This window comes from Protopterus annectens, chromosome 5.part1 (genome assembly GCF_019279795.1).
Source record: "Protopterus annectens isolate FY-2018-M chromosome 5.part1, PAN1.0, whole genome shotgun sequence".
In the NCBI taxonomy this organism is placed as follows: Eukaryota; Metazoa; Chordata; order Ceratodontiformes; family Protopteridae; genus Protopterus; species Protopterus annectens.
In genome coordinates, this window is record NC_056736.1 from 764,094,950 (window position 1) to 764,111,737 (window position 16,788).

The following is a 16,788-nucleotide window of genomic DNA, read 5'->3' on the forward strand; positions in this document are numbered from 1 at the left end:
TACAAATATATTCCATTTAGTCATAAGCCAGCCTTCTGTTTGAATCAAACCTCATTCATTCTGACTGTTCCATACCAGACATCTGCCCTATGCAAATATCTCAAGTAAACATGTAAAAAGGCTAAAATCTCTACCCTCAGCTTTATAGGCTGCAAAATCTTAACTGCATAGAAAATAATAAAAAAAGAAGCAAAAAAAAAAAAAAAAAAAAAAAAAAATATATATATATATATATATATATATATATATATATATATATATATATAAATCTGTATAGAAACAAGAACTACATATATATAATAAGATACTAAAGATTGTGCGTCAAGAAAGTTCCTCACATAGGTGTTGTGGAGATGTGCCATTTTGCAAATATATATGGATTCCATTCACAAGCTCAAAGTTTCAAAACTTTGGACATCATAAGATCGAGACCATATGATTAAAGTTTTGAAACTTGGAATGTTTTGAAGAGAGATCGCCGTATGGCACCAAATGGTAAATTTACCATTTTCCTCACTGTAGTGCGATCTCGGAGTTGGTATATTTAATTAGCAGGAGGTGTGGGGGTGCAAAAATGTATAAAAAATGTTTTTGTTTTTATTATTTTCTAATTAAAATTTCGAAGTTTCAAACTTCAATCTTATGGTCTTGACCTTTTGCAGTTTGGACTTTTGAAACTTCGAGCTTGTGAAGTAAATCCATATATATATATATATATCTGTCTACCTGACATAATTGAACATCCAAATGCTTGACTTTCTTGTGGTCCAGACCATATGATCGAACATTTGAATGTTTGAAAATGTGAAAAAAAAAAAAGAAATAAAAAAAAAAAACTAGGCAGTGCTATCAGGGGGGCAAGCCCCCCTGCACCCCCCACACCCCCACCAATTTAAATATACCAACTCCGAGATCGCACTACATTGCGGTGAAGGTAAATCTTCCCATTCTGCACTCTATGGAGATCCTCATTCAGACCCATCGAGCTTTTAAAAGTTCAATCATATGGTCTTGGCCATATGAAAGACGAGCTATTAAACGTTCAACCATCTGAGGGGGAGACCCATATATATATATATATATATATATATATATATATATATATATATATATATATATATATATATATATATATATATATATATATATATATAATGTGTGTGTGTATGTATGTATGTGTATGTATGTATATATATATATATATATATATATATATATATATATATATATATATATATATATATATAAATATATATATATCATCATCGTCATCGTCATCTTCTTTTGGCTGTTCCCGTTAGGGGTCACCACTGCGAATCATCTGTTTCCATTTCTTCCTGTCCTCTGCATCTTCCTGTGTCACACCAACCGCCTGCATGTCCTCTCACACCACATCCATAAACCTTATCTTAGGCCTTCCTCTTTTCCTGTTACCTGGTAGCTTCATCCTTAGCATCTTTTTCCCAATATACTCAGCATCCCTCCTCAGCACATGTCCAAACCAACGTAATCATGCCTCTCTGGCTTTGTCTCCAAACCTTCCAACCTGGGCTGACCCTCTATATACTTATTCCTAATCCTGTCCACCCCCGTCACACCCAGTGCAAATCTTAACATCTTTAATTCTGCCACATCCAGCTCTAACTCCTGCCTTTTTGTCAATGCCACTGTCTCCAATCCATATAACATAGCTGGACTCACTACCCTCTTGTAGACCTTCCCTTTCACTCTCACAGGTACTCGTCTGTCACAAATTACTCCTGACACTCTTCTCCACCCACTTCATCCTGCCTGTACCCTCTTCTTCACCTCTCTTCCACACTCACCGTTACTCTGAACTATTGACCTCAAGTATTTAAACTCATCCACCTTCGCCACCTCTACTCCTTGCATCCTCACCATTCCTCTATCCTCCATCTCATTCACATGCATACATTCTGTCTTAGTCCTGCTGACCTTCATTCCTCTTCTCTCTAGAGCATATCTCCATCTCTCCAGGGTCTCCTCCACCTGTTCCCTACTCTCACTACAGATCACAATGTCTTCTGCAAACATCATAGTCTGCGGGGACTCCTGTCTGATCTCATCTGTCAACCTGTCCATCACCATTTCAAATAAGAAAGGGCTCAGAGCTTATCCTTGATGTAACCCCACCTCCACCTTAAACGCATCCGTCACTCCCACCACAGACCTCACCGCTGTCACACTACCTTCGTACATATTCTGTACCACTCCTACATACTTCTCTGACACTCCTGACTTCCTCATACAATACCATAACTCCTCTCTAGGCACCCTGTCATATGCTTTCTCTAAGTCTACAAAAACACAATGCAACTCCTTCTGACATTCTCTGTACTTCTCCATCAACACTCTCAGAGCAAACATCACATCTGTAGTGCTCTTTCCCGGCATGAAACCATACTGCTGATCACTAATCATCACTTCCCTTCTTAACCTTGCTTCCACTACTCTTTCCCATAACTTCATGCTGTGACTGCTCAGTTTAATCGCTCTGTAGTTACTACAGCTCTGCACATCACCCTTATTCTTAAAAATCGGTACCAAAACACTTTTTCTCCATTCCTCAGGCATCCTCTCACTTTCCAAGATTTCATTAAACAATCTGGTTAAAAACTCCACTGCCATTTCACCTAAACACCTCCATGCTTCCACAGGTATGTCATCTGGGCCAACAGCCTTTCCATTCTTCATCCTCTTCATAGCTATCCTTACTTCCTCCTTGCTAATCCACTGCACTTCATGATTCACTATCCACACATCATCCAACCTTCTCTCCCTCTCATTCTCTTCATTCATCAACCCCTCAAAGTACTCTTTCCATCTCCTCAACACACTCTCCTCGCTTGTGAATATGTTTCCCTCATTATCCTTTATCACCTTTACCTGCTGCACATCTTTCCTAGCTCAGTCCCTTTGTCTAGCCAATTGGTACAGGTCCTTTTCTCCCTCCTTAGTGTCCAACCTTTCATACAACTCTTCATATGCCTTATCCTTAGCCTTCGCCAACTCTCTCTTTGCCATGCACCTCATCTCCTTATACCCCTGTCTACTTTCTTCATCTCTCTGACAATCCCACTTCTTCTTTGCCAACCTCTTTCTCTGTATACTCTCCTGTACTTCTTCATTCCGCCACCACGTCTCTTTGTCATCTTTCCTCTGTCCAGATGTGATACCAAGCACCTTTCTAGCCATCTCCCTTACTAGCTCTGCTGTAGTTACCCAGCTATTTGGTAATTCTTCACTGCCACCCAGTGCCTGTCTTAACTCATCCCTGAACTCCACCTCACAATTACCCTTTTTCAATTTCCACCATTTGATCCTTGGTGCTGCCCTCACACTCCTCTTCCTCTTCTTGATAACCAACGTCATCCTACAAACCACCATCCTATGCTGCCTAACTACACTTTCTCCGGCCACCACTTTACAGCCTCCACTCTCCTTCAAACTGGCCCTCCTACATAAGATATAATCCACCTGTGTGCATCTTCCCCCACTCTTGTATGTCACCCTATGCTCCTCCTTCTTGTTAAAATATGTATTCACCACAGCCATGTCCATCCTTTTCACAAAATCCACTACCATCTGACCTTCTGCATTCCTTTGTTTAACACCATACCTACCCATCACTTCCTCATCCCCTCTGTTCCCTTCACCAACATGCCCATTGAAATCTGCTCCAATCACCACTCTCTCACCCTTGGGTACAGTCATCACCACTTCATCCAATTCACTCCAAAATTTTTCTTTCTCATCCATTGCACACCCAACTTGTGGAGCATATGCACTAACAACATTCATCATTACACCATCAATTTACAGCTTCATAAACATCACTCTATCCGACAATCTTTTCACCTCCAAAACACTCTTAGCATACTGTTCCTTCAGAATAACTCCTACGCTTCTCCCATCCACACCATGATAAAACAATTTGAACCCACCTCCGATACACCTAGCCTTACTCCCCTTTCATCTGGTCTCTTGCACACACAATATACCAACCTTCCTTCTGTTCATCATATCAGCTAGCTCTCTCCCTATACCAGTCATACTGCCAACATTCAAAGTTCCAACCCTCACTACCACAGTCCTAGCCTTTCTCCTCTCTTCCAGCCTACGGCCATGTCTTCTGCCTCTTCTCCTGCTTCGGCCAACAGTAGCCCAATTTCCACCAGCACCCTGTTGGCTAACAGTACTGGTGGCGGTCGTTGTTAACCCAGGCCTCGACCGATCAGGTGTGAAAACATTTATTGGTGTCTGCATGAAATGATTTGGTGAAGTTTTATGCTGGATGCCCTTCTTGATGCAACCCTCCCCATTTATCTGGGCTTGGGACCGGCACAAAGAAATGCACTGGCTTGTGCATCCCCAGTGAATGGGTTATGTCTGTGTGTGTGTGAGTGTGTGTGTGTGTGTGTGTGTGTGTGTGTGTGTGTGTGTGTGTGTGTGTGTGTGTGTGTGTGTGTAGATATATGTCCATCCATTGAAAATTCATCTTATTGAATGATAAGTGATAGAACATAACTTATTGATCAGTGACTGATTATAAAAAAGCAAAAAACACTTTAAAATATGTTTATGCAGGGGGTCAACCCCCCCTGTACCCTCTGCTAATAATATTCACAGCTCTATTGTCTGCATCCTTACCTGTCTCCTGCACAGTGTGCTTGCCAATCTTTTGGACTCCCTCTCAATGAACAGCCCCTCTATATCTTCTTTTTGACATTCCATCTGGCAATTTTTAACACTTCAGCACTGGATCCACTATCTGGACTGAATGAACTGCCTTCAAAGTACGTCCATCACCCTGCAGTATTAAGCTAAACTAGCATTGTATCTGTATATTGCTTTGTTAAGTGGCATGCACACCAAGATGGGATATTCTCTGCAGTTCCTCCGTCCCCTTTAGCAGTACGTGTCTCTCTGTTAAGCTTTCCACCCATTAAAGCTAATCTCCTCGCCCACCGAATCATAGTGCACTAGCTTTTAAAATAAACTATTAGCCAGCATTAAAGTTCTTCATAGACTTTGCCCCCTCAAACTAGTGAATTATGGGCATCCGTTATTTCCATCAGGTGTGCTACTGTTTGTAGATGAAGGCACACATTTAATCAGCATTTAGTGCACACTGTCCAGAGATAGTCCTGCCTTTAAGTTTAATGTTTGTAGAGTTTGTAGAGTGTTTAAGTTTTACCAGGACAAGTTAGAAGCTCTGACTGATTGCTTTTCACTCACGGACCTTCTGGCCATGGTCTGCCCACTCCGTTTGCCCCTGCTACGCTTGGGCTCACTCCACTCCCCTATCCCCAATTCTCACACCCCCCACTACACCTACACTTACTTCATATAGGTAGACAAACCCCCAGCCCCTTAAGCCTATAGCCCAGCATGACACCTAGCAACAGCCAATCGATCTCTATCCCCATCTTAACCCATACCAAATTAATTACATCAAATATTTAAACTCTGACCTACCACCATAAAAACACCCTCCCACAAACATAATAACCTCTCCTATCCTACTCCCGTTAGCATGATACATCTACACTTACTAGTAATTACCCTCCTAGTTACAACTTATCAACTAACAACCTACCTTGACAAAAAATATCAGTAGTTTACACTCAAACACTACACAACACCCCCCAACAAACACTATTAATGCTTATACCACAATATCACTACAACTATGCAACAACTCTTTCACAGAACTTTTCTCATTTAAACACTCTCCCTAATACAAACAACCCCACACATAGTCCATAAACTCTCTAAACTACTATCCAAACTCTCCCACTTATTCCACTGTAATTTATTTCTACTCAAAACAGCAGGGGATATACACCCTAACCCAGACCTACTATCCCAAACACCCCCATCTCACCAAGGCAATAACCCCAATCTTCAAAACTCGTTAAACACAGTCCAAGTAGCTCAAACCTCCTAATCATCAATATCAACTTAAGAGGCATTCTAAACAAAATTGCAGACTTCCACTTGGCTCTGGCCCACTACTCCTCTGACATAGCATTCATAACAGAGACCTGGTTAAAAGCACATGTAAATGACAATGAGATAGCACCCCAGGGGTGCAATATCCATAGACACAATACACTTCACAAATGTGGTGGCGACAACGCATTCATCTACAAAGACACACTTAAGCTGAATAGAATAGAAATACAACTCCTTGAACTGTCTAACATACAGATACTAATCTCCCAACTTCAGCTAAACCCTAACAAAAACATCACCATCATCCCAATCTGCATACCCCCCCAGTAATAATACTTCAGCAATAGAAAACTTCCTCAGTTGAACATCCTCCACTTTTAATGATTATCTTAGGTGATTTCAACCTTGACTGGTCTACCTGCACCTCCTAAAATCCACCCGACCACATTAACTTATTCGGCTTCTCCCAAATAATCTCCTGTCCTACTAGACGAGATAAACACAGCAGCAAGCTATCCATTCTAGACTGGACCCTAAAAAAATAGGCCCTTATTATAGCAACACTCCAGCTGTCTCCCTGACACATGCAGTGAAAAAAATGCCCATTTATTTTATTATGCACAAAGCCTTCCCCACAAAAATATAATTTACAAATCCAGAACAAAAGAACATTTTCCACCGAAACCTTCAACACCCTCCTTACACAATGCGAGTGGTCCTCCCTAAAACTTCTCCACCTAGACAAAGCAGTCCAGTATTTCCATAATAAATTTCTTGACATACTTAATAATCTAGCTCCCCTAAGAAAAATCTGAACAAAGGCTAAACCAAGCCCATGGCTAACCACAGATGCTAAACAGCTCATGAAACAAAAAGATACAGCTCGGTCTTAATACAAAGCAACCAAGAAACAAACCACCCTGTTAAACTACTAGCAGCTAAGAAACTCAGTCAAAAAACAAATAAAAAATGACAAAAAAAACTTATTACACAATAATCCAACAAAAACACCATAACAACCCCCCAAAATTTTGGAGCTCCATAAAACAACTCTTAAAATCCAGACAATCCACCACCTCAGCACTCTCCTCTCCTAACCCAACTGATCTAGCCACCCAGTATAACCTTAATTTCTCAAATTCAGTACAATCCCTAATAAATAACAATGACACCCCATTAACCATTCCCCCTATTGCAAATTACCAATCCAACTGTTTCACTATTACTTCTGTCCAGACTAGCTACATAAAAAATCTCTTCAACAAACTAAAACCATCATCACTTGCAGGTGACCTCCTACCCAGTGATTTCCACAAAATTGCAACTCCATAGCTTACCCTGACTCAATACTAATAAACCATTTCCTCTTTGAACAATACCTTTCCAAACTTTGGAAAATCTCTTACATTATCCCCTTACACAGAGGTGGAACTTCTACCCGAACTGCAGACCAATCTCTATACTCCCTCCACTGATAAAAATCCTTGAAAAATGCATACATATGCAACTACTGTCAACTACTAAACAATAACCTTTAGCAAATGCATAACCTGGCTTTAGACCTAAGCACAGCACTGCAACTGCTATTTTAAGTCTCACAGACACAGTCAATCAATTCAGAAATAAGGGACAACTTGTAGCATCCATTTTCCTTAACATGTAAAAAGCATTTGGCACAGTCTCCCATCCACAATTTCTCAATGTACTAGGCACCCTGAACATCCCCACAACAGCCATCTCGTAGTTCCAAAGCTACTTGTCTGAAAGACAACAAGCAGTCTGATGGTAAAACGAAGTATCACCCCTCCTCCCAGTCTCAGTGGGGGTACCACAAGGCTCCATTTTTGGACCACTTCTTTTCACCATCTTAACAATAACCTCAGTAAAGCCACAAACTCAGCAACTACTATACAATATGAAGATGACTCAAAACTAATCTGTGCAACCACTTCCTTCCCAGAGCTCTTACAAACTACTGAAAAATCTCTCACTGATAGAACAATACCTGTACCTGTCAACCAATCAACTAATACTTAATCCCAACAAGACCAAATTAATGCTATTTACAAACCATAAAACATCTCAACTCTCTACCCCATTCATTATCTACCCCAGAACAACACTAGAATAAAACTAGTTGACCACACAAAACTACTAGGAGTAACAATTGACGGAGCACCCAAGTTTGACACCCACACATAGCCCAGACAATCAAACATGTACACATCAAACTGGGGTCACTCTACAGAGCCATCCCGTCCCTTACCCAAACCTCCAAGCATGCCATAGCCAGAACACATCTACTGTCCACCCTGTTGTATGCCTCTCCAATTCTTGTAAACATAAGGAAAACCAATATGCACAAATAAGAGTCCTGCTACAATAAAATAACCAGATTTTCCACAAACCACACAAAGAGAACACATGACTGCATAGTTCTCCAGCAACTAAACTGTCTCGAACTCCCTTACCTCTTAACTCTTAACCAGCTTACCATCTCCCACACCATTATACACCAACCTGAAAATTGCCCTACCCTCAAAAACTAAGTACAACCCTATTCCAAGAACAGATCCCTTTATACCCCAACATATACTTCACACAGCTAACCTTTCTAATTTCAAAATGCTCCTCAAAGATCACCTAACAAGCAGCTGGCTCTGCTCCTGTAGCACACCAAGATGATAAAACAAAACACTCTCACATCTTTTCTCCCACTTGCTAACGCTCTACTCTGGAAACATAATGCATATCTGTACAATGTCTCCGTCGTCTTCTTGTTTCCTTCCTGTATTGCATTAAGACAAATAATATCAACAATTGTTTTTCTATATCTAAATACACATATACCTTACAGATATTTTTATCTTACTTCAATAATTATGTGACTCGTATTGTTCACCACTGACTTGTACTCTATTTCATACTACTCTTGTACTCCATACGATTTTTTGTATTTGTGCTGTTCAACCTATACATGTTGTGATGAGGAGCTTTTCTCCCTGGGCCTCTGCTGAAAAAGGGCCTTTGGCTCAGTTGGACACTCCTGGTAAACAAATGAAAATAAATAAATAAATATGTGTTGTATGTAAATAAATATATATATATATATATATATATATATATATATATATATATAAATATATATATATATATATATATACCAACTCCGATATGGCAATACACTGGGGAAAGGGAAAATTCCCCAGTCACCACTGTACTGCAATTTCACACTGACAACAGCCAGTACATGTAATAATGTAATTTTTGAGTGTTGTACCTGATTTTTGTCTGGTCAACAATTGGTACGTTCGCACAATTGTCTGACTTATATATATATATATATATATATATATATATATATATATATATATATATATAAATCTTATGGTAGTACTTAAAATCAATGAAACTTTCAAATGTGAATGTCAAAAATGTCACTATGTAAAATCGACATTCACAATGGCAACAAGTCATTGTGCATACTCTGAATATATCCTCAGAGCATGCAATCACACACTCAAACTGTTTTTTTTTTTTTCAGAGGGACAATCCCCCCTGCACCCCCCCTCAAGCCTCAAGTGGAGGGCTGTGCCTCCAACACCATGTTCACGTGGTTTTCCTCTGGGTGCTCCTGTTTCCTCCTGCATTCCAAAGATATACAGTAGCTGGATTGGACACTCTAAATTGGCCATAGGTGTAAGTGTGCATGCAAGGATGTGGTGTGAAAGAACTACTGTGGCAGGGCTAGTCACCTGGTGGTGTAAATTTTGTCTCTAGATGACTGTTACTGTTGAAGTGACACCCCAACTCCATGTGCAAAAAGGGTTTATATCATTTGTCGAACCCGTCTTCATCAAACATTTTTTCAATGAAGTCTCAAATCAGAAAACAGACTTTTAATCAAACTGTTTCCCAGGGCAAGCCTATGGTAGGCAATGGTAGTGACCGTGGAAAAAATAAAAAAACTTAAAACCTATCTAAGTAGGGGGGCTCTGCCCCCCACCCCCCCAACTAAATATACCAACTCTGAGATCACACTACAGTTGGGAAAAGGGCAAATTCCATATTGTGGCCAAATGCTGGTTTGCCCTGGGAAAAACTTTAATTAAATGTCTGTTTGATGATTTGAGACTTTGATGAAAATGTGTTTGATGAAAAGGGATTCGACAAAGTGAGTTTTAGTTAAATGATATAGACCCATGCAAAAAATTGGAAGAAGGGGTTGTGGATGGAAGAAGGGATATGTGAAAGCAAACAGTCCTGTATATCAGCCCTACACTTGTAAGAGAAGAGAAAGTGAGCAAAGTCTTCTGGGAAAACTGGGGCATGAATGACTAGGCTTAAAAAGGCTCTAGAGTTGTTATTCTAGTAACCTCCTATGATCCTATGGTTACTTAAGGCCTCTAGAACAGTCCTATATGTGTAGGTTTTCTTTTATGATCAGTCTTGTAGCATACACTTTGCCAATACAGTCTTTTCTCTTTTAAGGAAAAAAAAAGGCATAAATAAATAAACATAGTTCATGTACATCTCAGCAAGGTTCTCAGTTTGTGTTTGTATGGATACTTAATAGAACTCAAATGTGAAAAAAGGAAAGAGAAATAAATTACTTTATTTCGGTTCTGCGTAAATATTACGTTACATTTATAGTGATCTGTTTGGTGATACTGTGTACTTTTCTGCTGTGTTCCATATATTTGCATCTTTTAGGTTGTTCTTGGACTTTGTGTATTTTATGTAGCAGTTTTGGGAATACTGTGTTTTTGCATTATTTTGTACTTCTGTTTCCACAAGTAAAATTACTTGTAAAAACTATTCATTTGTATTTTAAACCCTGCTGGGTCAACGTCTTCTAGTTTAATTCACATTTGTGGCGGAACTGTGAGCTTCTACTATATGTGTGTTTTAGTCGTTTATTACTGCATTTTTTCCATAAACAGCATTTATTTATTGGCATTTGTTTACTGGGAAAGTCCACTGGGCTCAGAAGCCCATTTTCGGTGGAGGCCCAGGGAGAAAAGCTCCATAGAGTTAGCAATTAACATTTCCAGACAAGGCATTATATCATCATCATCTTCTTTCGGCTGTTCCCATTAGGAGTCGCCACAGCGGATCACCTGTTTCCATTTCTTCCTGTCCTCTGCATCCATCTCTTTCACACCAACCACCTGCATGTCCTCTCTCACCACATCCATAAACCTTATCTTAGGCCTTCCTCTTTTCCTGTTACCGGGTAGCTTCATCCTTAGCATCTTTTTCCCAATATACTCAGCATCCCTCCTCAGCACATGTCCAAACCAACGTAATCTTGCCTCTTTGGCTTTGTCTCCAAACCTTCCGACCCGGACATTATATAATATATGAAAAATAAAAAGAGAATGTTACAGAGCAAATTCATAGACAATAAGTTTCATGGTTGTTACAAATACAGGAGTAACAAAGAAACAAGAGAATGTTAAAAGAGCAATTTCATAGAACAATATGTTTCATGGTTGTTACAATACAAGAAGTTGAAATATTTACAGGAAGGTAAAATTTTTTTAAATTTCTGCATAGTCTGGTACCTTAAACTGTAGAAGTTCAATAGTGAGAGAATTGTTTCTGCTCCAGTTTGTGCTTCAGTGCTTTTACATTCTGCTTATCAGTTACCTGTTTAAAGCTACATTCTGTGTCTTCCCTATCCCACTAACACATTAAGCTAAAGTTTCTGAACGAGCTCCAATATTGCCTGTATTTGATTGCTAGCCTCTATAGGTAGCCTGCTTGTTCTTCAAAAATTTTCCCGAACCATCCCAGTATTTTGCTGTTGTTGTTTTATAAGGCTGTGTCTCTGCCCTCCACCCTTTATGTTAATCTGATCTCCAGAGTCTCTCCCTCCCCTCTTTAATTGCTATTGTCTGTTGTATAAATTATTTATGTACTCCTCCCACCCAGTGTTTTCAGTAGATCCATAATACTGAGTGCCTACCCAGCAAACCTCCTTCACCACATATTGTCTCCTGCTCATTGTCCTAGCTCAGAAAAGCTTGGAGTCCTAGTCTGTATTCCAAACAAAAATGTTTTACTTGTATCCAGTGCCATCCAGGCAAAGTCAAGTACCTTTGATTGCTAAATCACACAAGTTATTTTGAGTGATTGGTATTATTTCCCATTTTTATGTGTGTATTTCACTGAAATGTTTTGTAAAAAAATGCTCTTCCCCTCACTGTTATAAGACTGTCTTGAAACTGCCTTCAGCAAGGGATTTCCAGTTAGGTATATTAGTGGTTTGTGGTAGCATTGTGCATGTGAGTCTCTTCTACTATGTTTTTACATTAGGAAGGCTGAATTCATTACTTTTGTGGCAGGAAGTGTTTACCTGGTCTGTCTGAGTTTGGAAATACACAAAGGGCTCATTGTGTAGCCATTTTATTGACTAAAACTCTAATTAGCTAGTTTTCTGTTTTTTCTGTGCTACTATAAGTTTTGTGTGTTTGTGTGGATTAGCAGATCCCTGTACAGTACCAAACACCTAGAAAGCAAATTTTCCCTGTAGAACTGTACATAAAACTGTACCCTGTAGAGCAGCAATATAGTGCAAATCTCTTGTGTATCGACAAGCTTAGAGCAGCTTGTTGGGCGTCGAGTGACATTACCTACAGATTTAGTAGAATTCAATATTGCGTAAACATTAAAATGTATTGAATTTAGTACTGTTTAGCATAATCTGCCCCAGTAAAGCACCCTTTTTAGTCTGCACCAACAAAGCACTCTTAATAGCATTCTAACCCCAATACACCACCCCTTGTATCTCAGAAATCAAAGGACAGGACAGTATGCATATGCAATTTCCTAACTTCTTTTTAGCCAGCTTGGTAGATACGGGCATCTTGGGAAAATGTAGCAATTGTCTCATGTTTACTAAGAACCATTTAATCCTTAAAGAAGCAGACACAGTGTACGAGAGGTGTACTTACACAATGACACTGGAGGCTAAACTCTCGCATACAAGTGCAAATCAGGTTTTGAACGCACAGACACAAATCCACCTCACATAGCACACAACACACATGCACACACTCATTAATGTATGTAGAGGCACTTAAAAGCAATCTTACTAAACAAAAAAGATCGCCTTGACTACCCATTGTCAAAGTTATACCTCAGCAAGTCCAAAGACACTCAGAAAAAATAACACCTAACATCACACATACTATTACTCTCAGTGGAGCCCCAAAAACTAAGCCCCTAAGGCAAGCAAACACACTTCCCAAGACTCTGATTGTAGGCAACTTCATTGGAACATTTACCGATGCCCCTTTCACCAGGCCGTAGAGGACAAAGGTACTAACTGTATTTGCTTATCTGGAGCCAGGATCTGCCAAATCACTCATGCACTCAAGTCATTACACCGCAGGTACCAGTATGATTCCATCATAGTCCATGTAGGTGTAAATTACCTGAGACGTACCTCCCTGGACTATATGAAGAGAGACATTATGGAGTTTTCAGACTATGCATCTTAGGCTGCTCTGAGACTAGCACTGAGCAGCATATTACCATCACCGAGGATGATGTCACAATATGAGCAAAAAATGATTGATTTCAACAACTGGCCATCTTTCTGGTATCATTCTAATGGGACGCAATATTTTTTCAGCTTGGGAGGGCACGGTTAACAGACCACGTTGCTTTGCCAAGGATGGTCTGCACCTGTCCCCACTAGGCATGGGAGGGCACGGTTAACAGACCACGTTGCTTTGTCAAGGATGGTCCGCACCTGTCCCCACTAGGCATGGGAGGGCACGGTTAACAGACCACGTTGCTTTGCCAAGGATGGTCTACAGCTGTCCCCACTAGGCATGGGAGGGCACGGTTAACAGACCACGTTGCTTTGCCAAGGATGGTCTACAGCTGTCCCCACTAGGCATGGGAGGGCACGGTTAACAGACCACGTTGCTTTGCCAAGGATGGTCCGCACCTGTCCCCACTAGGCATGGGAGGACATGGTTAACAGACCACGTTGCTTTGCCAAGGATGGTCTGCACCTGTCCCCACTAGGCATGGGAGGGCACGGTTAACAGACCACGTTGCTTTGCCAAGGATGGTCCGCACCTGTCCCCACTAGGCATGGGAGGACATGGATAACAGACCACGTTGCTTTGTCAAGGATGGTCCGCACCTGTCCCCACTAGGCATGGGAGGGCACGGTTAACAGACCACGTTGCTTTGCCAAGGATGGTCTACAGCTGTCCCCACTAGGCATGGGAGGACACGGTTAACAGACCACGTTGCTTTGCCAAGGATGGTCTACAGCTGTCCCCACTAGGCATGGGAGGGCACGGTTAACAGACCACGTTGCTTTGCCAAGGATGGTCCGCACCTGTCCCCTCTTGGATTTCAAATATTGGCTAAACCTTTATCCATCTCCACAGTGCCTTTTCTAAACAATATCAAATTGACAGACCTACTGACATAGCAAAATCAACTCAGTTGTACCTCAAGGTGTTACTGCTCAATGCCAGGAGCCTAAAGAAAAAAACCTTCACTCACTCCAAGCCATCTTCACACTCAATAATATAAACATCTGTGTAGTTACTGAGACATGGTTTAAAGTGGTAGTGTACCCCAGCAGTGCAAGGTTTCCATGCCTTCCACACTTTTAGACCAGTAGCTGTACAAACAAGGGCTAAAGATGGAGGTGTCTCAATATACATCAATGCTTACCTCTAGGGTGGTCAAACAGGATGATGTGCTGGAGCTCCCCCATGTGTAGATCACCATAGACAAAGTCTTGTGCCACATCCTAGCCAGCTACAGGTTACACTCCACATCTGAAGAAGCTTTTAATGCATACATGGACCTACTGAAGACACTTACTATCCAACCTAACATCCTACTCAAGGGAAACTTTAATTACCTCTCTATAGATTGGGAACCCTACACTGCCTCAACTCTACAGGCACAGAGATTCCTGGACTTTGTAAATACAAATACCCTCGACCAAATAGTGAATATGTCAACATACTGGACTCCGTGCTCACACATATAAGAGAACACTGCACTCCCCCTATGTCCATCCTCCCTGCTAATGCCTGACCATAAAGCCATCTCCTTCAACATCAAAATCAACTCTGTATTCCCATAAAAAGCAGTAACAGTTAGGAACTATTCCAAGGCAATTTACCTTTTATTAACTGATGTTTTCTCAAAATTCAGTGCTCCTTCAAACCCTACAAACACAACAGCTTATGCTAATTGCTCTCAAAAACTCTATACAACCATGTCAGTGGCTGCATAGAGGCTGCTGTACCTTCCAGAAGTAAGCCCAGGGCTCGCCCTAGAAACAAACCAACTTGGTGGCATCCTAAATTATAGGATATATAACAAAAAGAAAAAAATTATAGCAAAAATCAGAAAGGGTAATTTTCTTAAGGATAAAAACTCTTTCATCAAAGTAAATAGACAACTAAGAGGGCTAATTAGGTTAAACAAAACCAACTTTGAGGCTAAGATAGCACCGCAGGTGAAATATAATCATATGGCCTTCTACATGTCTGTCAGAAACCTCAAGGACTGCACACAGCAATATACTGAACTCTTGGTTAATGGTGCCTTGCTCACTGAATCTGGTGATATAGCAAACCTGTTAGAGGATAAATTCATTTCCAAGTTTTCCCTCCTTTCACCCCAACCATCCCCCCAAAATACCCTCAAACATAACTCCTCTAACTGTAATACTAGCTACACTCTCTAAAGCCAAGAACTCAGCCTCAATGGACCCCAGTAAAGTCCCAGAATCCCTCCTGATTAGTCTAAGATATGACTTATCAGGACCCCTGGAGTCATTATTTAACTATATTCTTAAAACAGACTTTGTGCTAAGAGAAAAGAGGACTGCAACAGTCATCTCCCCTTCATAAGTGAAGACCTTCAGCAGATTGTGGAAACTACAGACCCAATAGTCTGACTAGTCTTATTTGCAAAGCCATGGAAATAAATATCATGGAAATAATCAGCAAAGACAGAAGAAACCTCCAGACACTGGAGCTCTCCCAGTTTGGCTTCATCAAAAGGAAGGTCATGCTTACTGAATCTGGTGAACTTCTATGAAAAGGTTACTAAGGCAATGGATGAGGGGAAAATGGTGCATACGGCCTACCTAAATCTGACTAAAGCATTTGATACAATGCCCTACTCGGGCATTGTCAACAAACTTACAGAAACAGGTATAAACACCTTTATAACACACTGGATAGCTATCTGGCTCGCAGGTAGGACCCAGGAGGTTAGAATCAATGAGGCCACCTCTACAAAGAGCCGGGTTAACAGTGGAGTCCCCAGTTAACTGTGCTAGGCCCACTCCTCTTTGGCATCTACTTTTCAGATGTAAAAGCCAATGTGAAAGACATTTGGCTAACCAAGTTCACAGATGACTGCAAACTGGGAACAGTTATTGAATCCCTGCCAAGATGAGAATATTCTTCAGAAAAGTCTAATACAGACAAATGGTGCCAAAGCTGTGGCTTAAAACTCAATAACAAGAAATTCATTATAGCACCTTTTGGGAAGTCTGCCACCCCAGCTAAATACATCATCAATAAAACATCCTTATGCATTGATTTAATATTCAGGAATTTGGGAACTCATGTAGATAGTAACCTAGCCTTTGACCAATATGTGACCATGGTAATAAGAAAATCCTTCTATGTTGCTCAACTTATAAGCAAGGGTTTGGCACATAGATCCAGAGAGGTCATCATACTACTGTACTCGGCTCTCATCAGACCCATAACAGAGTATAATGCTCTTTTCAATATGTACCTG